The sequence below is a fragment of the Parasteatoda tepidariorum genome, chromosome 11 (genome assembly GCF_982258835.1).
Source record: "Parasteatoda tepidariorum strain Cologne lab strain chromosome 11, Ptep-v5.0, whole genome shotgun sequence".
NCBI lineage: Eukaryota > Metazoa > Arthropoda > Arachnida > Araneae > Theridiidae > Parasteatoda > Parasteatoda tepidariorum.
In genome coordinates this window covers 79644556-79672102 of record NC_141765.1, presented here as the reverse complement: position 1 = coordinate 79672102, position 27547 = coordinate 79644556, and the positions used below count along the sequence as shown (strand labels likewise).

General features: G+C 30.0%; 1 long non-coding RNA gene across 2 annotated transcripts in view; it reads left to right on the top strand.

Moving 5' to 3' along the window:
- Positions 1 to 1700: 1700 nt before the first annotated feature.
- The window catches only part of LOC110282268 (uncharacterized), a 35304-nt gene continuing 9457 nt past the window's right edge, over positions 1701 to 27547 (top strand). Inside the window, exon 1 of one of the 2 annotated variants that reach the window (XR_015430438.1) lies at positions 1701 to 2964. This is a non-coding gene — a long non-coding RNA (uncharacterized LOC110282268). Of the gene's footprint in view, positions 2965 to 12553; positions 12965 to 27547 lie in introns of those variants that run through there. The other variant, XR_011638187.2, reaches the window with a different exon arrangement.

Below are 27547 nucleotides of genomic sequence, written 5' to 3'. Positions count from 1 at the left end.
TCGCTTACTTTTATAGATTTAAATAATTAAATTATAATTTAATTTATATAAATATGGTGCTCTACTTGCATACTAAATAATAAGGGAAAGTTGCACCAAAGTGTAACTGATTCATATTTGGTTTAATTAACTAACCCACTTATGATAGCACCTTTTCTCTTAATTTAGGATTAATAAAATATCAATTTATGATACAATCTTCTCTTATCTTTATAAACACTTAATAATAATTTCTTTTTAGTTTCTCTGCTTTTTGGCTCTTTAAAAATACTTAATAATGGGGCAACCTTACCCTGCTTTTCAGCATTTTAAAAATAACTAATAATGGTGCAACCTTCATCGCTTTTAGTTCCCTACAAAACACTTTTTTTCGGTGCAACCTTTCTCTGCTTTTAGGTCCTTTTAAAATACCTATTTTTGGTGCAACCTTCTCACGATAATTAGGACTAGTGAAAGCACCAATATATAGTGAAACTGAGCTCCAATTTATGTAGCCAGCAAATGAATACCAATGTTTGGGGCAACATAACTCGAAATTTTTTACAGTGTATTTATTGAAATTACCTTTGGTAGATCATGCAACGCTTCTAAAAAAATCATTGATGCCTCTTAAAATCTTTGATACATCTTAGAACGCTTAAAATCTTTGACTTATATGAACGTATGAGGTCTCCCAAAACTGGTTAATGATTTGAAAAAAATGAATTAAAGAACAATCGAAAGAAATAGAAATTTACTTTTTGCTGCATTCTGCACATTTTCAGTTAGTAGTTATTTGTTGATGAATTTATTTTTAATCTTTTTAATTTTTAATTAATTTTAAATTTTTTGACAGTCAATTGTTTTCTAAGCGGAAATAATTATAGGCTTATTAGGGGGTACACAATATGACAATCAAGTTTAATATGTATGTATATATATAATAGTGTGTTTATTAGCTTTAAAATGAGGAAATTCGAAGGCAATATTCTGTTTCAACACATAGCCCGATATCTTACCTTTATATTGACCCATAATATTTATATTGGACCACAAATTATATTACCGGGTACTAGTGTACCCCACCAGAGGAAATAATTATAGGCTTATTAGGGGTATACAATGTGGCCCTATAGTTTACTATGTATGTACAAATATAATATGCAGCAAACCGCACAGTTCTATCTCTTCCATTTTTCTAAGATTGGTCATTATCCGGACACTCTATAAAGTAAGCTCAAGATGTGCAGGTAAATTTGATTTTGCTGATTAACAGTTGCTTCTTTGAAAAGTAAATTTCATAAGAAAACTTAGATCGAAACCAAACAAATGTAAGGAATTATAATGAGACTCACAAACTATGCCTTTCTTATAGTTTGTCTGAAGTAAGAACTCCCCTAGCCATTTGTCTTGACCCGTGGCGGTGACTATGGTAACGAAGTCGAGGTATAGCTGTTTCAGGTAGGGGTATGGGGTCATTGTTTAGGACAGGGTTTGGCTCGTGTCGGAGAGAGAAAAAGAATCTTTTTCTTCAGTCCACAGTGTTAGCCCTAGTGTGAAATGAGATCTTCTTGTTTCCATAGCAGCGGGTGGCCCCAGACTTTATGGCGGGGGAGTTCTTGCCGTAGACAAACTATAGTTTAGCAAATCACTAGTTTAATTGTGTTCATATTTATCATTATATTCATAGATCAGTGATAAAGCCATTTTCCCTAGGTTTCATAGGATGGAAGCTCTAATCAATGATTAGTATGGATTACCAGCTAGCTACAATGCTCCAAACTGAGAATGAAGTAGGCAAAAGACGAATAGAAGGAAAGTAATTACATAAATAACCAGCTTGCTGTAAGGTTCCAAAATTTGGATGAGATAAATAAAAGAGAAATGGAAGGAAAGTAATTACATGAAAAACCAGCTTGCTGTAATGTAACTTTGGATGAGGTAGACAAAAGAGAAAGTGAAGGAAAGTAATTATGTAAAGAACCAGCTTGCTATAATGTTCCAAACTTTGGATGAGGTAGACAAAAGAGAAAGTGAAGGAAAGTAATTATGTAAAGAACCAGCTTGCTATAATGTTCCAAACTTTGGATGAGGCATACAAAAGAGAAGGAAAGTAATTATGTAAAGAACCAGCTTGATATAATGTTTCAAACTTTGGATGAGGCATACAAAAGAGAAGGAAAGTAATGGCCCAAAAATCATCGAAAGAAGAAATTTTCTCTGAGGAAGCGTTGTATGAGCAAATTTTGGAAATTAGCAGACGAATTGAAAAGCAAGAAAGAATTATAAGATTGCTCTCTGCTCACATTCAATATTCGCTACTACTAAAAGAGGCTTTAAACAGTACAAGTTGTTTAGCAGTACTAAACGAGACTCAGAAACTTGATATTGAACAAAATGAGCGAACATTGGAAGAATGTGATAAAATTTTATCTGAAAAGCGAAACTTCGTTGAAAAGCTACAAAAAGATTTATCTAAAGCAGACAATGACCTAAGCAATATTCAGTTTGGTTCATATGATAGACATTTTTCAGTTTGGAATCCTAGAGTTAGATTATCTGCTGTGGAAGACAAATCTGGACTCTTTGATCATCTGGATACATTAGTATGATATTTGACTTTTTTTTCCTTAAATACACACTTAAAATCGTGCAGAATTAGCCGATTTAAAGTAAAGAAGAAAAAAAAGAAGCCATAGTAGCAATTGCTATTTATTTTGTTGCGAAATCTAAATATTGCATACAAGAGCTGTAACTAGAAAGATTAAGAGATCACAATATCTACCTTTGGTTGTATTCAAAAACAAGTGCCATTAGACTGTAACATCAATTTTAGAAAAGCATTCAATTTAAATTTCTAGAACAAGAACTCACAAAACCGGATGGAAAAAGAAATAAAATTCAAAAGTTGACAAATTGGAGCAAATAAAGAAAACTTTTCTTCAGAAACCTATAAGCATTCACTTCGTACAGAAGTTAAATGAGGTAAGATATCTAATTCATTACAAAAACTGATGATAAAATTTGTATCTACAATGGTACGTTTTATTTTCTGTAATTAAGTACAGTAAAACCTTTGCAAGTTAACCATTTATAATGCATTGCTGTAATGGTAAAATTAGCTTATAGCTTGGAGTGAGTCATTGTTTGTTCTAATATCATGTTATTCTCATAAATATCCTGTTATTCACGTTGCTCATGATATTTCTTATGTGTTACCGATCAAAATAAAGATAAATGTAATTATTTTTTTAGCATGACTTTTAAATTTTTTATCAAATACCATGAATTTTAAGAACTAAAATTAATTACCAGAATGAAATACAGATTATTATATACACGTAATATTCAACTGATTGGTTAAAAGAAAGAAATTAAATATGAATATATTGTTATTCTAAGCATTTATTCTAAATATTATCTTTAGACATCGCACAGTGGACCAGCATCCAAGGTTTCGAAGTCAAAATTAGTATTTCCATAAAATTTGCTTCAAAATTTGTATTAAGGGGTTTTTATGTGCAGGTGAATTGAATTCATAGTTGAAATTTTGAAATACACTAAAAATACCCCCCAAAAAACAAAATGGTGGCTGAAATATGGCGAGCAAAAATAAAAAAATAATATAGTACATTTAAATAATTAAATATAACAATGAAAATATAATAATTTTCGTAATTTCATATTAAAATTGAAAAGCAAATTATATTTCCGAAGTAATATATATAATAACAATCGTTTAAAATATTTTATATTAATTTTTTATTAATGTATAAAAAATATGACTTAAAATTAGTAAAACAATGTTCGGTCATAAAAATTAAACAATATAATCAGTAAATTTTTTTTCGTTGATTATTTAACATAAGAAATGAAATATTTCACTGTTTTTGTTATGAAAAATAAAAAAAAAATTGTGATTTTAATTCGATGTTTAAGTAATCGACATTTAATTTTCGTCATCTTCGCCTTCAGAAGCTGTTGACTGATATTCCGTTGAAAGAGTTAATTCCGTCCAATTTTCTATTCCATCTTCATCTTGTAATTCTGTATCGCAATTTGTTTGTGGAATTTTAGGCAAATCCAATACAGCTATGACCTCATCAGAAAAAAATGTCTTTTTTTTGCTTTGATGCTCGCTCCTGCAAATCCATACTGGATAAAATGTGTGGTATTGCGTAAAAAAAGAATTTTAGATGGTGAGATGCAATTTTCACATTAAATAAACTTCATTTAGAGTAATAATAACAGTTTATATGAATATCCATACAAAATAACGCAAAAACATGAAAAAAAAACAACATAATATTTGTTTTTCGGTATAGTTAGTCCACCTTTGCAATACGGGCAAAATGGGGCAGGTTTTTTCGAAAGAAGAAATATCAAAGAAGACAACAAAAAAAAAGTTTAGCTAATTACCTCGTGGAACTTTTTGGAATTAAGTTTCGAAAGTCATTCAAACATTGTAAGATGTCAAATGATAAGATATAAACTATAAGTTTGTCAAGAGTATTAACTAATCCAACAAATTGAAAAATTGTACTATAATTTAACACTAATTACTCTGCTAAAAATGTAACAGTAAGGTGAAATTCCTATATATATTTCTGAAATAAAAATTTAAAAGTTACATTTAAAACAATTCTTTTAGCATATTTTTCATTAAATTGTACTCACGTCGGACCAAAAAGTAAATTATGATGTTTGGAATGATTATGAATACTTAATTTGGGATACACTAAAACTGCCTACACATATTTTAGTTGAAAAATTAATTTTTCACTTTTGGCTGAAGATCATAGTCTTCTGGCCCACAATGCATCGGTACACAAGATCCAGCATGTGAATAAAATACACCATAAACTTCACTTAATACACTTTTTTAAAAAAAAAATAAAGGATGGTATGTAGTGGGACAGACCCTTCAAGGAAAATTCTTTTTTACTTCTATTAGTAATTTAATATTTGAAGCACAGAAAAACACTGAGTTTAGGGGTAAACGTAGAGTAAACTATGAAGCATCAAATGCTGCTGCAAAATATCAAAATGCAAAAAATTATGACAGGATTACTGTGAAATCTTGAGTAATCCTGCCCTAATTTATTTGCATTTTGATATTTTGAAAAAAATTCAGTATTTGGAGCTTTATGGCTTATGTGAACTAATTTTTCTTCTAAGGTTTGAATTTCATATTACTAATATGGTTGAACTTTCCATGAAGCTTTTTCCCGCAGCTTGCTTCCAATAGTTTTCCTATATGCTTATAATAGGATTTAGATTAGATTTTATTACTATTTCGCGAGTGTAATTCAAATGTAAGATTAAATGTATGATTACTAAATTTTTCATTTGGTCAACTTATAGAGTGTTTGGAATAGTATTCAATAATACCCTTAGACGAATTTGAGTTATTTCAACGGTCAACATACATGATACAAATGTTTTGCTCTTTTTTAATATATAGAATAAATGTGGTTTTTGATAATATAGGGAACCTTAGACAAGTGGTCATCTTACAAGAATGGTTAACTTAATAGGTTTTACTGTAATTCATGTAAACTTAAAATACTTATTTCTCACACACATTTTATACTCATCATCTTCAATCCATTCCAAAAACTTTAAAGACATTCCACTAGTTATATTTTGTTTCAAGTCATTATGTTTGGACTGCTCTGGGTGGGATTTCCAAAAGGAGTTATCTTGTTGTCCCATAATAATAATAATAATAATAATAATAAAAAATAAACAAAAACCTTAATAACTTAGATCTTTCTACTCCTCAAGCCCTTTATCCCAGATTGACGTCATCAACAGTTCAACTTGGCAAAAAGCCAAAGTAAATCAGAGGCTAGCAGACAGAGATATTTGAATTCTGAAGCTAGCATGTTTAACTTTTTCTGTTAGTTTGCGATTTTAATAATTTACTGTTTAATAAGAATAAATGGGCAGTGAAAAATCTTTTTCCTCTACTTTTTTTTATTATCATTTTTCAGTATTCCTTTTCAATTGTTATATTTGAGTGCTTTATTTTCAACTGTTATTTCATGCACTGATATGTTTTTTTAAGTTGTTGATATTTTGCCATTTATCGATAATGATGGAAAAATATTTTTGTTAACGATGATTGAGGGAAAAGTTAACTGATCGAATTATAAATTAATCCTCTACTTCAGTTTATGAAATTTTTCAAAAATTCTCAACCTATATTCGGAAATGTACGGTATTTAAAAGTTGAATAAATAATTAGGGACAACCCTTATAAATTTCAAATGAAATAAATAAAAATTATATAAGAGTGACAAGTTAGAAAATTTAAAAATTATAAATACTGTTGCATGTTCATGTTCCGAAAAGACATTTGTACAATATGTTCTATATAAACAAATAAATAAGTGCCTTTATTTTGATTAGGATAAAAAAAAAGTTAGACAAAATTATAAGGCTTTCTGAGAAATGACGAGTATCCTAGAAAATGCCTAGCAATTTAGGCTCAAATAAGTAACTGTCAACTATAATTATTCTACATTTATGAGCTGTTCACTCTTATTACCTGTAATGTTTTTGTCTTTTATGCGAATAAACTTTTTTTCTTCTAGGGTAATATAAGTGTTGTATCATTTTGACACAAATAAAAGTAAGTTTCCTTTTAAAGTGACCTCTTATAATATCTCTTAATAAATCAAGTTTTTATTTACTTCAATTTTAATGATTTTTAGCAAATGTTTAATCTAAATTTATGTCTGTCTAGCAGTCAATGAAGACAACACAAAGAAAGTATTATCCAAAATATTTTTTGGAGTACTTCAAGGAAATGAAAGATAGAAAGCAATGAAATTAATTATATTTAGGAAGAAAAGCTCATTCTTATTTATTATTAGATTATAAAATTTAACGATGATGGACACAATTATACAATTAACCACATAATATTTAGATTAATGATGTTGACAAAAATTTCAGGGCTCAAAAAGATCTCAAAATTTATGTAAGTTTGAATGACACTTTTACATGCTTTAATATCTTTTTCCAATGCATGTCAATTAAACGTATTGTCAAAAGAAAGCACCCCACACCACTTTTAATTTAAATATAAATAAGAAGAATTAAGTTAAAGAAGAATTAAATATTATTTAAGAAATAGTATTAAGCCCGAATAAACATGATTGGAGTTGTTTTGCATTGATTCCCATTGCTTTGCATGAGAAAGCATTGATTCAGAAAAGCATTATTATTATCAAAATTGCTAATAATAATTTAAATCTTCCAATTTTCGTTAAAAATTTGAAGGGCCCTAATCGGTATTTTACATGTTGTTGTTAATGTTTCTAATTACACTTTAACAAACCAAGCTTGCCAGATATTGGCCTTTTGTGAATTAAGTCAGGAGGGAACGCTTTTCGATTGAAGAAAAAGAGCACCGCTAGGGTGAAAGTACGTTTTAGCTCAGAACTCTTTGAATAAATGGCAGAACCACTCATTTGTGAGGTCACTTTCGCAATTTATATATTTGAAAGGGAAGAATTCTTCAGATCTCTGTGATCCATACTACTGCTCAGAAACCGACTACAGAACTTTCGATTCCACAGATTTTGAGGGCACGTGTATCGCATGTACTCAGTAAGTCTTAGCGGAGTCGGGGATCGAACCTCGGCCCCTCCGGACCGAAATCCAATTCTCTAACCACTGGGCTCCCACGGTACGGTTATCTGATTAAAATAAACACGTCTAAGCCTGATCAAAATTTTGACATTCCTCTGGCATGTGGAGCAATACTTCTCAAGACGTGAAAAACTTTTTCAGACAATATAAATTATGAGAAAACTTAAGTGTATAATCGATAACGTTTTTTATTTGCACGTAATATAATAATGTATACTGGTTGTTCTGTAATAACCATCATTAATATATATTTTTAAAATCCTTGTCGAAAACTAAGTAAAAAGAAATGTTATTATGCGAGGAAAAAGCATTTTTGAAAAACATACAAAACCCGTGCTTTTTAACTCCTCTTTTTTTTCTCCGACAACAAACAGGTTTTGTATTTTTCAATCCTCTCTTTCTTAGTAATGATTCGTTAGATTTCGAAAACTTTTTCCATGGACTAAATATTAATTTGAAACTCTTAATGTGTATACTTTTTGTTGACTTTGATAACGATTCTAAAAATACTCATTAAAGATGGTCATAGCAGAACATTCCGTATGATATAATTCAAATCTTCAATACAGTGTTCGAAAAAAGTCCTTTTTTCTTCCAAAAATAGCTTTAAGCAAAATGTATTTTTTATTTCTTTGTATTATTATTTGATTTTATAATGATCGGATATTTCTTCGAATTGTTTGATGCGGCTATTTTTAACGTCATGTCAAGGTTTTTATTTCTTAGCTTTTATAACGATTTATTTTCCTACAATGTAATTTAATGCCTTAAATCATTTTGTCTTCGTGGAAAGCAAATTCTGAGTAAGAAAGCGTAACTTAATTTAGAAATTTTGAAGGACAGTATAAAAATAATAAATCTGATACTGATAATATCATATAACATAATGAAATATTTTTTAAGTATAATTGAAGGGATGTAGGTAGTTCTGATTACTTCGATCAATGCACAATTTTTTGTTTCACTTAAGATTCTGAATTTTTTCCGGGAGCAAAGACATTGTGAAATAATTCAAATAACTTTTATAATTTACTTTTCTCTTGAGCTAAAATGTACAGAAAAAAAAGATAGTATGCTATCTTGAGCTCTCGATAAAAATCATGCCAATAATTTGAATTACCCTTTAATGCGCTCTTTTCAAAATCATACAAGCTTAAAGATATTACAAAATAAAGGGGTTTAAATTTAAAAGAAAACTTAGTTTTTTGAATTTTTATAAAATAATTATTTTGAGCCACGATGGGGATGGAGCGTTCGTCTTCTAATGAGTTAGAATACCAGCGATGGCTGGTCAAGAGGAATCCGGCTTGCACCGACCACAGTAGGGGAGAGTGGGGTCAATTGTAACATTTCTTACTTAACTATTTTTAACTAACAAAAAATCCAATATATTATTAGTATTAATTGACAGACGAGTAAAGTAGACTATCCTCTACTAGAAACAAAAATAAATACCTTATTTTAAATGTTATTATATTAGTTATTAACAATTTTTGACAGTCGTGCACTTGTTACAATTGTCCCCACTTACGGGGTCAATTGTAACAGTTCATAAATTCAACTAAAACATAGTTAATTAAACATATTATTATAGTTGCGATATATTTTTTTTATTGATCAAAATAGTAGTGATATTTTAGGAGTAAAAATAATAATGAGCAGAGACCTAAAGGGTCGAACTCTTAACTTTAAGGGGTTAAAAATTTCAATTTATGCTGTGAAAGGTGACAAATAAAATAATGCACATGCAACATAATATAAATGATATAGGAAATTATTGGTGGTTCTTAAAGAGTTAAGTAATGGTTTGTGAACATAAGATTATTTATTTTCAGCTGTTACAATTGTCCCTTTACTTATTGTTACAATTGTCCGCAAGACGCCATTTCAGCTTCATTTGTTAAAAACAATGCTAGTTAATTAACAAAACTAATCTTTTTTTTTAAAATGTTAATTAAGGTGTCCGCTTACATATTCGGTTAATAATTTTTATTTGTTTAAACAAAATTGCTTTGTTACAATATAATATTCTAATACCAAAAAAAGTACTTATGTAGAGTGAAAATATCTTTTGTGATGTAACTCTTTCAAAAGTACATAAAAATGGTTGCCAGGTGTACGCGTAGATTTATTAAATACTCCCTGGCGCCACCTAGGAACCAAATCTAGAACCCGACACTCGAAATTTTTGCTCTGTTACAATCGTACCCTGTTACAATTGACCCCACTCTCCCCTACTGACGTCAAATATCCTCAGTGCTAGACGGAGTCCCTTTGCCGTCAGGCTAACAGTAGGCAGTTCTCGCTGTCTTCCTCTCCCTGTACCGCAAATGGGGGGTTAGTTCCATCAAAAAGTCCTCTACGAAGGCAAATTTCCCCCAATTTTCATAATTACAAGTGTACGGAGTTGAACATCAGTGGGTAGCCCCCCCCCCCCAAAAAAAAATTTTTTTTTTAACCAAAAAGAAATTATAAAGTATTTACCAATATTCAAGAGCCAGTGTGAATTTAAGCAACATGTTATTTCAAACCAACCACCAAATTTAACCTGAATGGGAATATTATAATTCGATTCAAGATGAAAAAATACGAATTGATGGAGAAAAAAAAAAAGAGATTTAAAGACTTGGGTTTAGGCAACATTACTAATTTATAAAATATATGTTTTCTTCTCCGTTAAGTGTGTAGGTTTTTGTATTTTCGATGCAAATTTGGGAGTTTTTTTAAGGCATTATTGTATACTCGATGACAAATTATTTAGAATAAAACAAGTCGTTACATACATTTTTAAAAAATATAAATTTTCTTTTTAGGAAAACCCTTTCTTAAGTGCAAATGCAGCTAAAATTTCATTAACAGTGTATAGATTAATAAATATTTAATTTATTTCTCGTTTGTTATCAAAACGTAAAGTTTTCGATGAATAATTTAAAAGTAATCATTAAGTAGCGATACAAATATATTTAATGAAATCATTTTTAATATAATTTGTTTACCCCCACGATTTAATACACGTTTTTAGTTTCTTAATAAATTAAACAAATAAAGGCTGAATAATGTTAATAGTTTGTATATAACTTATATAGTAGAATAATAGCTGTAATAATTATAGATCGTGTTTTCAATATAAATGTAAACAACAATTATCTAGAGCTCTTGACCTGCTCTACTTCCGGTTAAGTATACAGCTGCTTACTACAGCTTATTCTGCGAGGCGATATTTTCAAACAAATAACTTTGTTTTGAATAAAAGAGATAAATTATGTAATTTCTGAGCTCAAATCAAATGTCTTACATAAGATATTAATGATATTAATTCTGGTGAGTTTGAAGGAAAATTTTGTTTTAGTTATTTAGAAATGCTAGATTTAAAAAGAATTGGACTCTTTTTACTTGTTTATTACTGTTTGTTCTTGGTGCACTATCATACTTTAATGTTAGCATCTTGTTCGAGGTAATTTTACAAATTATGATTGAGGTTTTGAAATGGGTTTATTGTAACAATAAGGATTCTTTTTTTCTTCCGTCTTGAAATGCCAGATCTTTAAAAACAAATAATAAATGAGGTAAGAAATATTACTCAAGAGAAACACGTTGTGAGCTTCGAAATATACCAATAACAGAAACCGTCAAGAGCGCTGTACAAAACACCATCCATAAAATTCAATAAAACAATTTTAAATTATGAAAAATTAATTTTTAATGGGACAGTTCAATATATCAAGATATTTAACATATTTAGCGAAAATTTCTTTTCATAAATTCGATTGAATAAATCCATAAAGATCATACGATAATTCTCGATGAAAAAATTTTAATACAATGACAGATTTATGACACGAATGTCACGTGTTTTCTGAAACTGAATTTTATACATTCGATTGAAATTCTCCCTCGACTTTTTATATAGTAGTGGGGGATTCAAAGTCTCATTTCCTACCTATTATTAACTTGATTACGATAAAATACTATTATAATCTTCTATTTATTTCGTGTTATCGTAAGACCATTTTTATTGTATATGAACATTTCGAATATTTCAATATTTCATGAATATTAAACTTTAAATTCTCTTAAAATATTTAACTTGGGTAATGATAAAAATTTCACAGTATGAGATTTATTATATTTCGGGTTTTAATTACTGAACTTGCATAGTAATGGAAACGAAAACTGTGGTACTTCAATGTATTATTTATGTTTACTGCTTTCGCTTCATCAAGCAGTGGTCGTAAAAACAGTTAAAAAAGTTTTTTTAGGACGTTGTCCAAAAACGAAAATTCAGAGCAAAATTTTGATCTATGTATGTTATGTTAGTCGAATCATATGGGCAACTACATCAGAGATATAGTCATAAAAAAGTGATTCTACGCAATGGACTAACACTGCACCTGGAATTTTATACGAACTAACTAAAGAAAAAAAAATACCTGGAGTGTGTTAGGAAGTAATCGCTTTTAAAAAGTTAAAAAGATATTAAATTAAGGAAGGAATTAAGATAAAGTTTCACTTTTATTCTAAATAATGTAAGGAAATATGTATATTTATTTGAATAAAAGGCTAAAGTAAGAGTTTAAAACTTAGAATATTTCTTGGAAAAACTGAAAAAAACTATGTGGGTTTTGAAATTAGGAGTTAGTAATAAATAAGACAATTTACACGTAGGTGTAACTTTTTTAATTTATTCATTTGTATATTTTTTATTTGCGACAAAAACATTTTTTTCTTGGCTTGTAAATATTTTATTGTGTAGTGGGTTGATAAAAAATAAAAGTTGTATAAATCAAGAAAGATGTTCTATTAATGTCTTATTTAAGTGAATTACGAGTAATCTCGGCATAAGAATGATTGGTAGGTTGAGTAGAAAGAAAAAAAAAATTGTCAAGGAAATTCGTCTCCATTCGTTCCGCCCAAAGCCAATTGCTAGGCACTTTTGCTGTCGACTAGGCTTACAACCCCCTTGGTATATATTAATTTCAATTTTCATCATTCCCCCCTCAAATGAGAATGTGAGGAGTGTTTTTACGAGGGGAGGTGGAGAGAAAGAAAAGTCACGTGACCTAACAAGACATATAAATCGCCTCTCATGCCCTAAAGTGTCGCCACTTCTTATTCCAGTGACATCTGAAAAGGTATTCCAGTTTCCGGTTCAAGAGTTTTAAAATTTCATTTTTACCGCTGATTTGGAAAAGAAAAGCTCTCCTTAAATCGGGCTCCGGCGCATCTCCCGGATTGGAGAGAGACCATCTCCTTCCAGTTGCTCACTTACTTTACACAATGATGGTAATAGCTTATACAAGTTTACTTTTGCTATGCTCCAATGGTGAGTTTTGTTTTTTTAGAAATTCTTCATTAAAAGTTGCAATTAAAATTATTATTTAGATTAAAATAATTAGTTCGAATAATTGTAAAAATACAGCAAATTTACTGAATATTATTTTTGACGATGTAAAAATTGAAACTGACTATATTTATTTAGTAAAACGGTTCTAAAAAAAGGTATTATTACGCTTAAAGAAATTTCTTTTTCTTTCTTTTGTTATGCTCGAATGATGAGTTCTCTCAGAACTTCTGGATTAAAAGTTACAAAAAAAATTATTATTTAGATTAAAATAATTAGTTTGAATAATTGTAAAAATACAGCAAATTTACTGAATATTATTTTTGGCGATGTAAAAATTGAAACTGACTATATTTATTTAGTAAAACGGTTCTAAAAAAAGGTATTATTACGCTTAAAGAAATTTCTTTTTCTTTCTTTTGTTATGCTCGAATGATGAGTTTTCTCAGAACTTCTTGATTAAAAGTTACAAAAAAAAATTATTATTTAGATTAAAATAATTAGTTTGAATAATTGTAAAAATACAGCAAATTTACTGAATATTATTTTTGGCGATGCAAAAATTGAAACTGTCTACATTTATTTAGTAAAACGGTTCTAAAATAGGTATTATTACGCTTAAAGAAATTTCTTTTTCTTACTTTTGTTATGCTCGAATGATGAGTTCTCTCAGAACTTCTGGATTAAAAGTTACAAAAAAAATATTATTTAGATTAAAATAATTAGTTTGAATAATTGTAAAACTACAGCAAATTTAAAATGTATTATTACGACAAAGGGAATTTCTTTTTGTTATTCTTGTTATGCTTGAATGGTGGGTTCTTTCAGAACTTCTTGATTAAAAGTTTCAAAAAAAATATTATTTAGAGAAAAATAATCAGTTTGAATAATTGTAAAAATAAAGCAAATTTACCGAACATTATTTTTGGCGATGTAAAAATTAAAACTGTCGATATTTACTTAGAAAAACGGTACTAAAAAGGTATTATTACTCTTAAAGAAATTTCTTTTTTAGATATTAACTGGATATAATTTATTTTATTTTAAATTCTATCTATAGCTAAACTAATTCCTTCAATAATTAAATAGTATTTCTATCAATAGTTAAATTTTAACTTATATGTCCAAAAGAAAAGTGTGTTTTAAAATGAAATTGTAAAAATACTTATTTGAATCTAACTAATTTTTTTACTAATCTATACTAGATTTTAGAAATCATCAGAGGAATTATAGAGGAAGAATGGAACAAATGTAAACCATTTAAGCATTTATAAAAACATTAAACAATATTTCTTTTAAAAAATAAAATAATTAAAGTGCTTCTTTTTTAAAAAATAAAAGAAATTGAGGATATTTCTCATGAAATTTGTATATTTCCATCAAAAAATTGAATTGGCGTTTAATATCAGAAAGCATCATTGAATCAACATTAATAATCGAAACATTTTTACTATTCTATTTTAAACCCAGAAGATCTTAAAGTGTTACAATTTGCAAGCGCTATGAAATATTTATTTAAAAAATAGTTATTATATTGTCTGACCTAATAAAAAAAATACTAAGTATTATTGAAAAGAATGTTTTTTAAAATTGGTGAAATTGACCATACTTGGCATTAAAAGCCATTTTGTTCCTTTATTTTATGTATATGATATTTTTTTAAATTCAAATATTCGTTGTAAAGCAATTCTTTTCAATGCTTTTTTGAGGACTTTGCTTACAAAATAGAAAAATAAATATTTGTTCACTACCGCCAGGAATTTTTAAGTGGCATTCATTTTTCTTTCTTTCTTTTATATATACGATATTGTTTTAAATTCAAATATTCGTTGCAAAGCAATGCTTTTCAAAGTTTTTTTTAGGACTTTTTGCATTAAAAATAGTTAAATAAATATTTGTACACTACCGCAAGGAAGTTTTAAGTGACATTCATTTTTGAAAGTTCGTATTTAATTTATGGGCATCTGAAAAATCTATTTAATTGGAGCAAAATATAATGCAAATGTTTCTATCTTATGTTGCCAAATCCGCTAAATAGAAAGATCTTAATTAGTTGTTTTATGATATTTAAGTATTTGCACTTTGGATAGTTTAAAAGGTATATTTAAAAGGTGCTTTTTAAAAGGTAGAACAATTACGATAACAGCTGCTAATTCTAATGATGTTAGGTGCCCTAGATATACTTTTTTATCTCAATAAAATTAACTTTATAGTAATTCTTTTCACCAGATTTTCCTATACGTAAAAAATACGTACTTCAAATACGTAAAAAAATAAGTTTATTCAGAGAAAATGCGTTTTTGCGTCTGATAATAGTTAGCACTAATTAATTAGCATATTTGAAGTCTCCCCAGAAACCATTAAGATTGACACGTGAAAACCCGGTCGTAAGAACGAAGGGTATCCAGGGTGATATCTTTTTTTGTTGTACTGTACAGTGCACAAACCACCCTGAATAACTTTTGATCCCTAATGATCAGATTTTCATGTACCAGGACTCAAACATAATAGTTCGAGAGGTTGGTCTAAGCTAAAGAAAAGGAGGTTGGTCGAGAGATAGGTGTGCATGGAAACGATGCAATTGAAACAGTAAACCGTGTATAATATTTTCAAATCCAGATAATAGAAATTTTATTATACATCTCTCATGTATAAATAGATTTGAGAAGAAATGTAGAAATCGTGTTCAAAGCACTGAAAAAGGTCATTCTAAAAGGCTCATGTTTAATTCATCACTTTATCATAATGCATTGGAGGCTGTTAGTGAAAATGACATTTCGTTGGGCACTAAGGATATTCGCTTTCTGTCGTTACTGTTTATTATCCATTGAAGAATTTGTGATATGTCTTTCTTCAAAATATGGCCCACCTGGGAAACTCCGTGCAAGTGCGCTGAACTAGCACACCATCGAAGGGTAAATGTACAGTGTGTACAAAAATAAATGGATCACCCTAAGGTAGGTTACATTATTTACGTCACACAAGAGCTGCACAATGGGCTATTGGCGATGGTCGGAGAAACATCCCTGAGGATGATCCGAAGACATGCCATCGCAATTTTGATCCTCTGCAGAGGGGATGGCTTCTCTACTTTGGTAGCCAGACGACCTGCTCGCGAAGTCGAGCACTTTACGGTGGAACAGTTTAACGAGGACCGAAACCGTGCACCCTCGGTAAGCAGGCTGATCAAAGTGGTCATCCACCCACTTACTGACAGCAGCCAGTGATGCACGGGGAACCGTGTCTTTACGGTCAGTCCACTGTGACACGTATCACCCCAAAGAACTCTTAATCTCATGATTGGATTTTCACCTTTTAAGTTTCAATCTAATAGGTTTGGGGGGGGGGTGACTTCAAATATTCTAATTATTTAGTTCCAATGATATTTTAAATTAAAAAATCAGACACAAAAGCGCACTTTCTCTGAATAAACATACCTTTTTTCGACTGATTCCAAAAATATAGAAATGTAGCAGCCATCTGAGAAATATGGTCTCAATAGTTGAGACTATTGTATTGGACAGTAGCCGGATATTATGGTTATCTGGCAGCAAGCTCAAAATAAGCAGTGAGGAAAAATGCATAAATAATTGCATACGTAAATTAAATAATGTTTAGTAAATAACTTATTGTTATGCTAGATGCCATTTTATACTAAAAATTATACTTTTAAAAAATAAACTTTTTAAAAATAAACTTTTTAAAATTCTACATTTATGAACTAGAGCAGACTTAATACTGATATGAAAATATCCACCGAAAAATTTTTATCATTGTTATTTTAACAGTTATAAGATATTGAAAATCATATTGTGGGTTTACATTACTATGAATAAATTCACAGATGTATAGTGCACAAAAAAAAAAAAAAATAAAATAAAACAGATCACCCTTATTAACACGCAGTCATAATGGCTCGAGAGGGTGACGAAATCAGACTCAAAAACGTACTTTCTCCGAATAAACATACCTTCTTTTCGACGGATTTCTGACCCCCAAAATATCGGGGGTAGTAGCATTCTGGCGAATATCGTCCCTACAGTGTGGTCAGGAGAGCGGTCTAAACCATGGAATTTTACTTTTCGCCTACTTTTTAAATGAATTGAACATTTTTTGCACTCACACAGTTACAAAATTCGTTTATCGAAAGATAATTCCATGCAAAAAATAGATTTTAGTAGATTATATTTTATAATTTTATTTAATAATAATCGAAAAATTATACAATATTTTTACGTAATTTTTAAGAATGCAAAAAAAAAAAAATTTTCTTTTGGAAAGGGTAAAATTTTAGAATAAAAATTAATCTCTGCTCTAATTTTGAACTCTAAATATTGTATAAACACGTTTTTTATAAAGATTACGAGGTAATGAAGTAAATTTCATAAAATAAATTTAACGCTTAGTAATAATTCTAAATTAAATGCTCAATAAACCACAACAGTATTTATTTAACCATAAAAATTTTATTATATATACAATTTTTGTGCTTAAATGCTGTGATTTATTATACATTTTGGTCAGACTTTTTGGAATTGAAATCCCATTTAGTGTAATTTTTTTACTACGTAAATTTACAGAAATCCTTATCAAAACTCAGAATAATGTCAAAACAAGAGTTTTATTATTAATAAAACAATTTTATAAATAATGCTAATTTTCAGGAACAAATGATGGATTTGTTGGTGAGTCTTATCAAATGTTGATAAAATACGCCTAACTGCACGTAAATTTAGAAATCGGTCGACTGTTAAATTACTCAACATCCATAGATTTTGTTTCACTGAATTTCGATTAACTCCAGTTGCCTTCTCTAAGACAATTAGTGAAATCTATTTACTTACATATTTATCTAAAAAAACAATTGTTTTTTAATATTCTTTAAAGCATATTTTAATAAAATAATATTCTGAATTTGCCTGATTTTCTTTTTACAGAATTATTATGGTTTTTAATCATTTATTCTTAACTTTATAAACATATTACTAACAAAATGCCCGATTTATTAATATCACATAAAGAAAAGTTTAAATATAGGTGTCATATTTGAAAATTATTTATTGTCATATATTTATCTTAATTCATAAAAAAATCACCAAAGCCAAGAATATTCTATGCTTTTTTTATCGTAACATTTTTAGTTCTCTTATTAAGTTATGCTTTGTTTGAATCATTTTTTATTACTTAAAATCTCATATTTTAATGAAATATTAAATGTTGCAAAACATTGCACAGAACCATATTTATAGCAGATGCATTATAAGTCGTCTGCCCTAAATTCTTTAAGAATCAATATTATTATAATAGAATTTCTATTCTGCAATCTATTAATACAACAGGAATAACTTATTTCAGTCGGCCGGGATAGCCTGGTTGGCAGGGCGCTGGACTCCAGTTCGTGAGAACGGAATTCGAATCCAGTTAACTGAAAACTCCCTGTGTAGTAAATGGCGACTTATGCACGTTAAATCTCTTGTATCACAAAGTTCTCTATGTTCCCATAACAAGTTATACTTCTGGAGTACTGAATTGGAGATTGATTGTTCTCTGGTTCAGGTCAAAATTAAGGTCTGTGGATGAATGAATGGATGTATGAATGGCTCCGTCCTATAAACAGGTGTGACATATGGGTGCGGCAGAAGTCGAATTCGTGGCCATAGATGGCGCCAATGGAAAACAATTGCACTCCTTGACTTAATGACCTACGACGACGACAAGAACAACTTATTTCAGCCTATTTGAATAGAGTGTGTGTCATTTATGAAATGGAAAGATTTCTTTAATAGCAAACAAATTTTACCCATTATATCTAACAAGTACTATATTTATTTACGTAATACTTTTAATATCTTATAAGTTTTTTTCAGCTCTATTATCTGCACTGAGAGAAAAAATATGGTCAAAACTACCAAAATAAATAAAATTTTACCGCGTTATCTGGCTCTACGGGAGCACCAAAAAGCACGATAATGACTTTTGGTAAAATTAACAATAAAATATGGTTTTATCATCATGATATTCGGTAGTAAGGGAAGTAAAATTTCGTGATTTTGCCAAAAGAGTTTGTAACTTTAACAACACTTATATCTTAACAGCACTTGTTAATTAGATCTATAATCTGCACTAAAAGAAAAAATACGACCAAAACTACCAGAATATATTAAATTTTACCGTGTTTTCTGGATGTACGGGAGCACCAACAACTACGGTAATTTTTAACCTTTGGTAATGACTTGTGCTGAAATTAACAATAAAAAATTGTTTTATCATCATGCTGTTTGGTAGTGAAAGAAATAAAATTTAGTGATTTTGAAAAACAATTTTGTAATTTTAACTGTACTTGCATAATTTGAGATGATGCAAAAATTATTACTTTACTAACCTCTATTTTATTTATTAAACTATTTAAGCTATAATCTAACAACTACCAATTTTTAAAGCTATAAAAATACGTATTTGTAAACATACAAATACCTAGACAAGGCTAGTTACCACACCCAGCGGTTCCCAGCAGATCACCGAAGTCAAGCATCACTGGCTGTTGTTAGTGTGCGGTGGGTGACTACTTTGATCATCCCATGATGGGACCGAGGGTGTGCTTTATTGGTCCTCGTTAAACTGCTCTACCGTAAAATGCTCGAAATCGATGCAGGTCGTTGGGCTAACGAAGCGGGATTGCCCTCTGCAGATGATTATAATTGTGGTAACATTTTCGTATCCCCATCAGGGAAGCTTCCCAAACCGTCGCTATTAGTCCATTGTGCAGCTCTAGAGCGACGTAAATAATTACAACTACATCCGAAACTAGATTCGTGGAAGTAGCGTATTCGAATACCACCACAATCCTGGATGTATCTATTAATTTATTCATTTTTACTTATGTATATGCAGGCTTATGTGCTCTTATTTGTTTATTTTAACGGAAGGCACTGAAATTTCGTTCTTCATTTCGGAAGATGCCGGAAGTGTTGCTTATTTAACGTTATCCAGTGGGCACCTGTAAACTTAAGTCACGGAGGTGAGCAACATTCCCCAACGCCACGCTGCCACAGATACCTGTTTTTAGGGCTTGTCATATTCACACATCACACAACAGAGAACAACACACACACACACAGAAATATTCATGCCCTGGTCGGGATTCGAGCCCGCAACCATTGGCTTCACAGTCAGACACGCTGACTGCTCGGCCACCTGGCTGGCCCAGGGTTTCCGCTACGGTAGCTTTTTTCGCAAAATGCGAAAAGACCCCTCAAAAATGCTAAAATTCAACAAAGCATTTTCGCATTTTTGCTAAAGGATTTTACTAAATTCCATTAAAAAAAAAGCTTCCGCGAAAAACCATGACGCTAACATCCATGAAAAAAACTTGATCAAACAAGAAGGAGAAAAAATCTAAATATCTTGAATGAAAATATTACTGATAGATTGGGAGATTTGGATAAAATCGAAATGTTCAATATATTTATACCTAGCAGGATGCCCCATAGTTCGGATGAATTACAGCATTATGGTGTAAAGGAAATCCGTTGCATTTTCAATTTGTTTTCGGAATCTCCCAGAAAAGATTTTCAGTTTACAGAAACTGAGTTACTTTGTGAATGGGGATTATTTAAACAAATCTTAATGCAACGATGTAAAAACATGTCATTTAATGAATTACTTTTATTTTTATATACCAATGATGTGTCTGAACAGTACCCATTAATAACTTTTGTTATAGAGTATTGTGCAACAATACCAATGCACACTGTTGACTGTGAAAGGGGCTTTAGCTGCCTTAATTTGATTAAAACTAATATTCGAAACAGGTTGTTAATCAACCATGTAAACAATTTGTTAATGATTAATATTGAGGGCCCTGAAAGTGCATTTAACTTTCAAGAAGCATTTGTAAAATGGGCAAACATGAAAGAAAGGAAGATTGTTAATTATAAACCAAAATGTTTTGATAAATAATAAATGTGTTTTTTTTGTTGTTGTAGGTATTCTTTTTGATATTCTTGTACATTAAGCTATTCTTTGTCAGATAACTTACAGTACTTGTTTGATATAAAGTAATTTTATAAGCCTAGTAGCATTTTAGCATTTTGCTAAAACTTTTTTTCAGATTTTAGCTTTTTTGCTAATGAATTTTTAGACTCAGCTTAAACCCTGGGCTGGCCCAAAGAATAAGTAGCACAAGGTAGAAAAGGATATCACAAAGATATATCCAGGGATACTACGATATTTGAACACGTTATCTCAACGTTAAAATAGATGTATTTTTGCATCTCTAACTTCTGCTATCTGCTACTCTTTAACTTTACAAAGGCTTATAATAAATTGTTCTTTGAATTGAGCACACAAGCTTGCATACATCTGCAACAATAAATAAATTTTTGGGATATTATTTTTAATGACTTGCTTTACATGGGCTTCCCTGGCGAATAGTCTCACCTTTTCGCTAAACCCTAAACAGACTAAATCCTATACATATGCAGACTTGTATGCTTAAAGCAAAGTCAAATTAAAGAACAGATAGAACAAAAATCAGAAAGATGGCACAACGATATTGAACCCGTTACCTCTACAATTCAGATTGTTTGGTGGAAGAACAATACTCCGCCGAATCGGAGAAATTTATCGTTGTTTTACTTAGAATAAATGCTTCGTGTGGTATTGTTGTTCTGGTAACTACTCTCTAAAGCATAGATGCAAAAGAATCCCACTATGACACAGGATATATATTCTTGCTGTCCTTCGTAAACTTAAGCTATCTGTTTTTTAAAGGTTTTATTGAAGCTATTTGTATTTGTAAAGAAATCCACATACGTATGAGAATAAAACCCACTACTCTCAAAAGATTGATAAAATTCACCTCATGAAATTCACATCATAGTATCTTTAATTAAACATTTGAAGCCATAAACCATGTTATAAATGAGAAATGTGTTAAGAAAAGCAATAATTAACTATCATCTAAGTCTAATCAACCATTTAAATAAACCACAGAAGTGTGAACAAATTAATTGTATTCTATTTTGTAAAAGGCATAGACAAGAAATGAATAAAACTATCAAATTAACGGTGAATAGACTTCTGACGAATATTTAGGAAATGTTATCTTTATAGTATGGCGTCATTTATTTGGTTGAATTTATTTTTCAATTTTTCATTTTTACTAAGTGAGGGGTAATGAAAACTATAATGTTTAAAACCAGAATTTCCGGTTACCATGACGAAAGGTAGGTAGGTACTTTATTTTTGTCACACCAGAGCTACACAATAGGCTATTGGCGACTGTCTGAGAAACATCCTTGAGGATGATCCAAAGACATGCCATCACAATTTTGATCCTCTGCGGAGGGGATGACACCCCCGCTTCGGAAGCTCGACGACCTGCGTGCGAAGTCGAGCACTTTATGAAAGAACAGTTTAGAGAGGACCCATACCTCACACCCTTGGTCCCTTCGTATACCGATCCAAGTGGTCACCCACTCGCACACTGACCGCTGTCTGTGATGCTCGACTTCGGTGATCTGCTGGGAATCGTAACTCAACGATCAGTCCACTGCGGGACTTCTAAGTCTTTTCAACCATTTAAATACACCACAGAAGTGTAAACAAATTAATAGTTTTCTGTTTGGTAAAAGGCATAGACAAGAAATGGACAAAACTATCAAATAAACGCAGAATAGACTTCTGATGAACATTTTGGAAATATTTTTAATTTTGCATTTTTACTAAATGAGTGGCTATAAAAATTAGAATGCTTAGAACCAGAATTTCCGGTTCCCATAACGAAAGGAAAAACTACCAAATGAATGGTGTGAATATCGCATATTTTGATACCAAAATTATGTTTACTAGAAATGTCTCTATCATGCAAGTGTCGTTATTTTGCAAGATGGAATGGGCCTCTTCAGACCATTCTTTTGTTACAATATAGAGAGCGCCGTATAACTTTAGAATCCGATTCAAAAATTTAAAAAAAATGCATGCATAATGTCATTAATTCATATTTAAGCGAAAAAAAAGTCAGAAACAAAAAAAATCTGACAAATCAGGATTAAAAACAGCAATTTTATTTTAATAGCCAGATGTAACTTGAAAGTTTTTATAGTTATTGCTTTTCATCACCTCTCAATTTTTAAGGACGAACCAACAGGTTTCTGATAATTTTAATCTCAACTTCCGCGTTAAGGATTTGTCCGGTTTTGACAACATTTTAACTATCATTAAAACATTTTTACGCCTCCTTAATATGCATATTTTTTACTTCATTTTTGGTTGGTAGGTAGGTACTTTATTTGCATCGCACTAGTATGTAAAAACTTACATATTTCTTCCTTCGAATCCTAGAATTGTTTGAGAACCTTGGGGCAAGATAACCAACTTACCTCGCTGTAGTAGGATAAACCTGAATATGTACTATCTAATTGATAGGTTAATGTGAAACGGACTCTATTTCAGCCAATTAGAATTTTACATTTTCGCGTGTACAATTTAAAATAATCCTTATGGGTTATAAACAAAGTATATTATAATTTCATATGCTGGTTTCGTTTCTAATTCACATTTCCAAATTATTTTTACTTTGCTTCAGATATATTGACTGGGCCACAAAAATGTTCATCTCGGGCCGCATGCGTCCCGCGGGCCGAGAGTTTGACACCCCTGCTCTAGATCAAGGTTTTAAGGCGGCAAAAGCTGCTCGTGACATTTGTGCTATGTAGAGAGAGGGTACCATAGCTTAAAAAATTGAACACGACAGGTAGGAAAAGTTTAAAAAATGTACTCAAAGACACATTTCATTCTTAGCGTCCAGTTGAGTTTGATGAAGAATGATCAAACTAACTTTTGTTCGAAAATTCGTTACACGACTAGGTAACTGGCAGAGAAAAATAGAATAATCCCAATATTTTTAAAAAATTGACAAAAAACCCCCCAGCTAAAACTGAATTGCCCAGCTAATATTTTAAGTTGACAAAACAATTGCTTAAAGTTATTAATGGGTTTGAACAGATGTAAATAAAATAGTGCTCCTTTACAGGAATCGTTTATTGCATTTTTTCTTCGTTTATTGCATTTCCCAAGTCAAAATTCTTGATGGTCCCATCAAACAATTTTGATGGTTTCAATGCGATTCATGATGGTCGAATATCATTTCATGGTCACCATCATTCAATGTTTCCATTATGTGTTCATGGTTTTTGAAACATCAACAAACTTCCATCATTCCATGATGGAAAATGCTACTTTAATACTATGATGGTTAACCATCGAGAGAAGTTTGATTCTCACCGACCAACAATCCACGATGGTTCGTGATGGTTCCAACTATGCATTTCCATGATGGTTTAATAGGAATTCTTGTTGGTTCTCAAGAATATACCATCAAAGTTAATTGATTTTATTTTTATTTCGGACCATCATAAATCAGTTCGAATTCCTACATTGGGATGGTTATTCATAATCGTTCCAATGGATTTATAAGATAATATGGAAATTCACGATGGTTCATAATGGTACAACAATGCATTTCATGATGGTTTAATAATAATTATTGTTGGTTCAGCAGGAATATACCATAAAAACAATTTTTTTTAATGTTGGGCCACCATAAATCTGTATGAATTCCTACATTGAGATGGTTCATGATCATTTGAACTTTTGATTTCTAAGAAACTGTGAGGGAAATTTCCCATGGTTCAACATGAACAAATCATCAAAACAATTTGCTGCTCTCGTGTTGAACCATCATAAATCAGTCCGAATTCCTACGTTGGGGTGATGGTTACTTAAGTTGTTTACCATCAAAAAATGTAATGGTTTATGATGGAATTATTGATTGTTACCATCAAGATTATGTTAGCTCATCAATGGAAAACCATCAAAAATTTTAATTTCGGTTGGCTTCATTCATCGCATTTTTCTAAGTTTCAAGCAAAATTTTTTCACAGATTAAATTTGTATAGATTCAGACGCTTTCCAAAATGTACAAGTTTTCAACTTATTATAATTAAATGTTTCCAGGAAAGATATTCTCTTGTCATTTTATGACAGCTAATAATAATGTACAAAATATTATTAAGAAGATGAACTTTTAAGAATACTGAGTTAATCCACAACATTTTAAAATTTAATACGTTCCATTTTTGCCAGCAGTTCTACGATTCCTGTGTAAAAAAAATGGCATTTTACTGTAGAATTATTTCATAAAAATATGAGCAATTCCACAAATAAACGCCAATTAGGCGGCCAAAAAAAATAAATTTTTTTTTGGGGGGCACACTATTTCTACATGAATTTTCTTCTTCTTTACACCCTAAAAAGGCAAGAAAAAATCGTGAACATGGAATTTTTTCTTTGTGACATACTTTAAATGTGACATACTCTTTCTGACATACTCAGATAAATCTGAGCCATTTATTCAGATAAAACGATTTTTACATAAATATAATATTATTATAATGTCTCTCTAACATGTATTTACAGAGATTTCGTACTATAAGATTATATTTTAGTATAAGAAACAAAAATAAAAAAATTTAATCAAAGTTCCTAAATTGAAAAAATCGGGAAAAATTTAAAATTGGTATTTTGTCATTTAAAGTATGTCACAAAGAAAAATTTCAGGTTTAATATTTTTCTTGCTTTTTCAGGGTGCAAAAAAGAAGAAAATTCATGTAGAGATAGCATGCCTCCCCCAAAAAAAAACATTTATTTTCTGTTTGGCCGCCTAATTTGCGTTTATTTGTAGAATTGCTCAAATCGTCGCTTTGAAACTAACCGTAGTAAATCGAAAAATGAGATATTTGGGTTTTGTGTAAAAAAAAATCATCATTTTAGAGAAACAAAGTGTTATCTTCATAGTTCCATAAAATTAATTTGGAGAGCAGATAAATCGTTATCGCATTGGCGCGATCAGCATTAGCGCGGAAAGTTAGAAATTGCTCTCCTGAAAAACTTGCTTTTTTGAGTTACCACGGTTTAGTTTCAAAGCGATGATATGAGCAATTCTATAAATAAACGCCAATTTTTATACTAAAATATAATATTATAGTATGAAATCTATATAAATACATTTTAAGAGTATAATAATATTATATTTATGTAAAAATCGTTTTATCTGAGTAAATGGCTCAGATTTATCTGAGTATGTCAGAAAGAGTATGTCACATTTAAAGTATGTCACAAAGAAAAAATTTCATGTTCACGATTTTTTCTTTCCTTTTTAGGGTTTAAAAAAGAAGAAAATTCATGTAGAAATAGTGTGCCCCCCCCCCCAATTTTTTTTTTTTTTTTTTTGGCCGCCTAATTGGCGTTTACTTGTAGAATTGCTCATATACGAAATACCTGAAAAACTATTTTAAGTATGGATAAATAAGTTTATAGTACTTACTATAATCTGTTTTTTGTTAAAATAATAGCGTTTTATTTTGTACATTACTTTTCGGACACTCAACAAAACTATTGCTTTTTCTAGCAATTTATCACCCAGTAGAATAATATCTATTATTGTCATTTATTAAGTATATTATCAAGTAAACGTTTTTTTTAAAACTTTACACTCTTATTTTTATTTGTAAACGTATAGACATTACGCAAAAAAAAATTTTTTTTGGTGTTACATTGGTTTAGTTATCATCATTAATGTCCGAAATTGGCTTTTTTGTAGGAAAAATATTTGTTTTAGGTATTTATATAAAACTTTGGCTACAAATTATGCATATTTCTGGAATTATAAATTTGATTTAAAATATTTACTGTGATTTAAATATAAATTATTTGTTGTTAGACTTTTTGTGAACTGTCGGTCAATACAAATCTGATTACTTGAAACTGTATTTAACTTTATTCGTAAAGAATATTTCTTTACAATTATAAATACTTAAACTTGGAAACTATTATTACATGATGGTTTATAATTTTAAATAATTGTTACTTGTATTTATAATTACTTCTAATTGTAAGATCACTCGGTAAAGGTACAAATAATCGATTACTATGTTATGAGTTGTGAAAAGCATGTTTTGTATTGCATTGAAACCTAATATTCTATTACTTTAGTTCAAAGATATAACTTGTTGTTCTCAGTGATAGATTCACTTTTAATCCGTCTTTTGCTTCATTGTAATTCTTCACAGGGATCTTTTTAGTTACGAAATTTTCTTTGTATCGTGACAAACAAAATAAAATAACCATACTGCAGGCGAATATTTTTTTTACAGAAATATAGAATACATATTATTGATATATATATATTATACTTTAATCTCAATTAAATAATAGTTTTAATGCAATTTATAACTTTTAAATGTAGAAGAAATTCATGATTTGGAAAAATTTGTGAAATTATGAAAAAAAATATTGAGCATTTTTTGTAAATACAGTATTATAAATTTCATTATTCTATATTTTACATAATACTCAGCTATTCCTTTAATATAGGAAAAGAGTATATAATTTCATATTTCATTTAAAATTGCTATATGATTCATTTTAAGAGTATTCGTTTTGTGACACATTGTATAGGTAACAGGTATCAACAATTTATGCAAATTCTATGAAGACTTATTT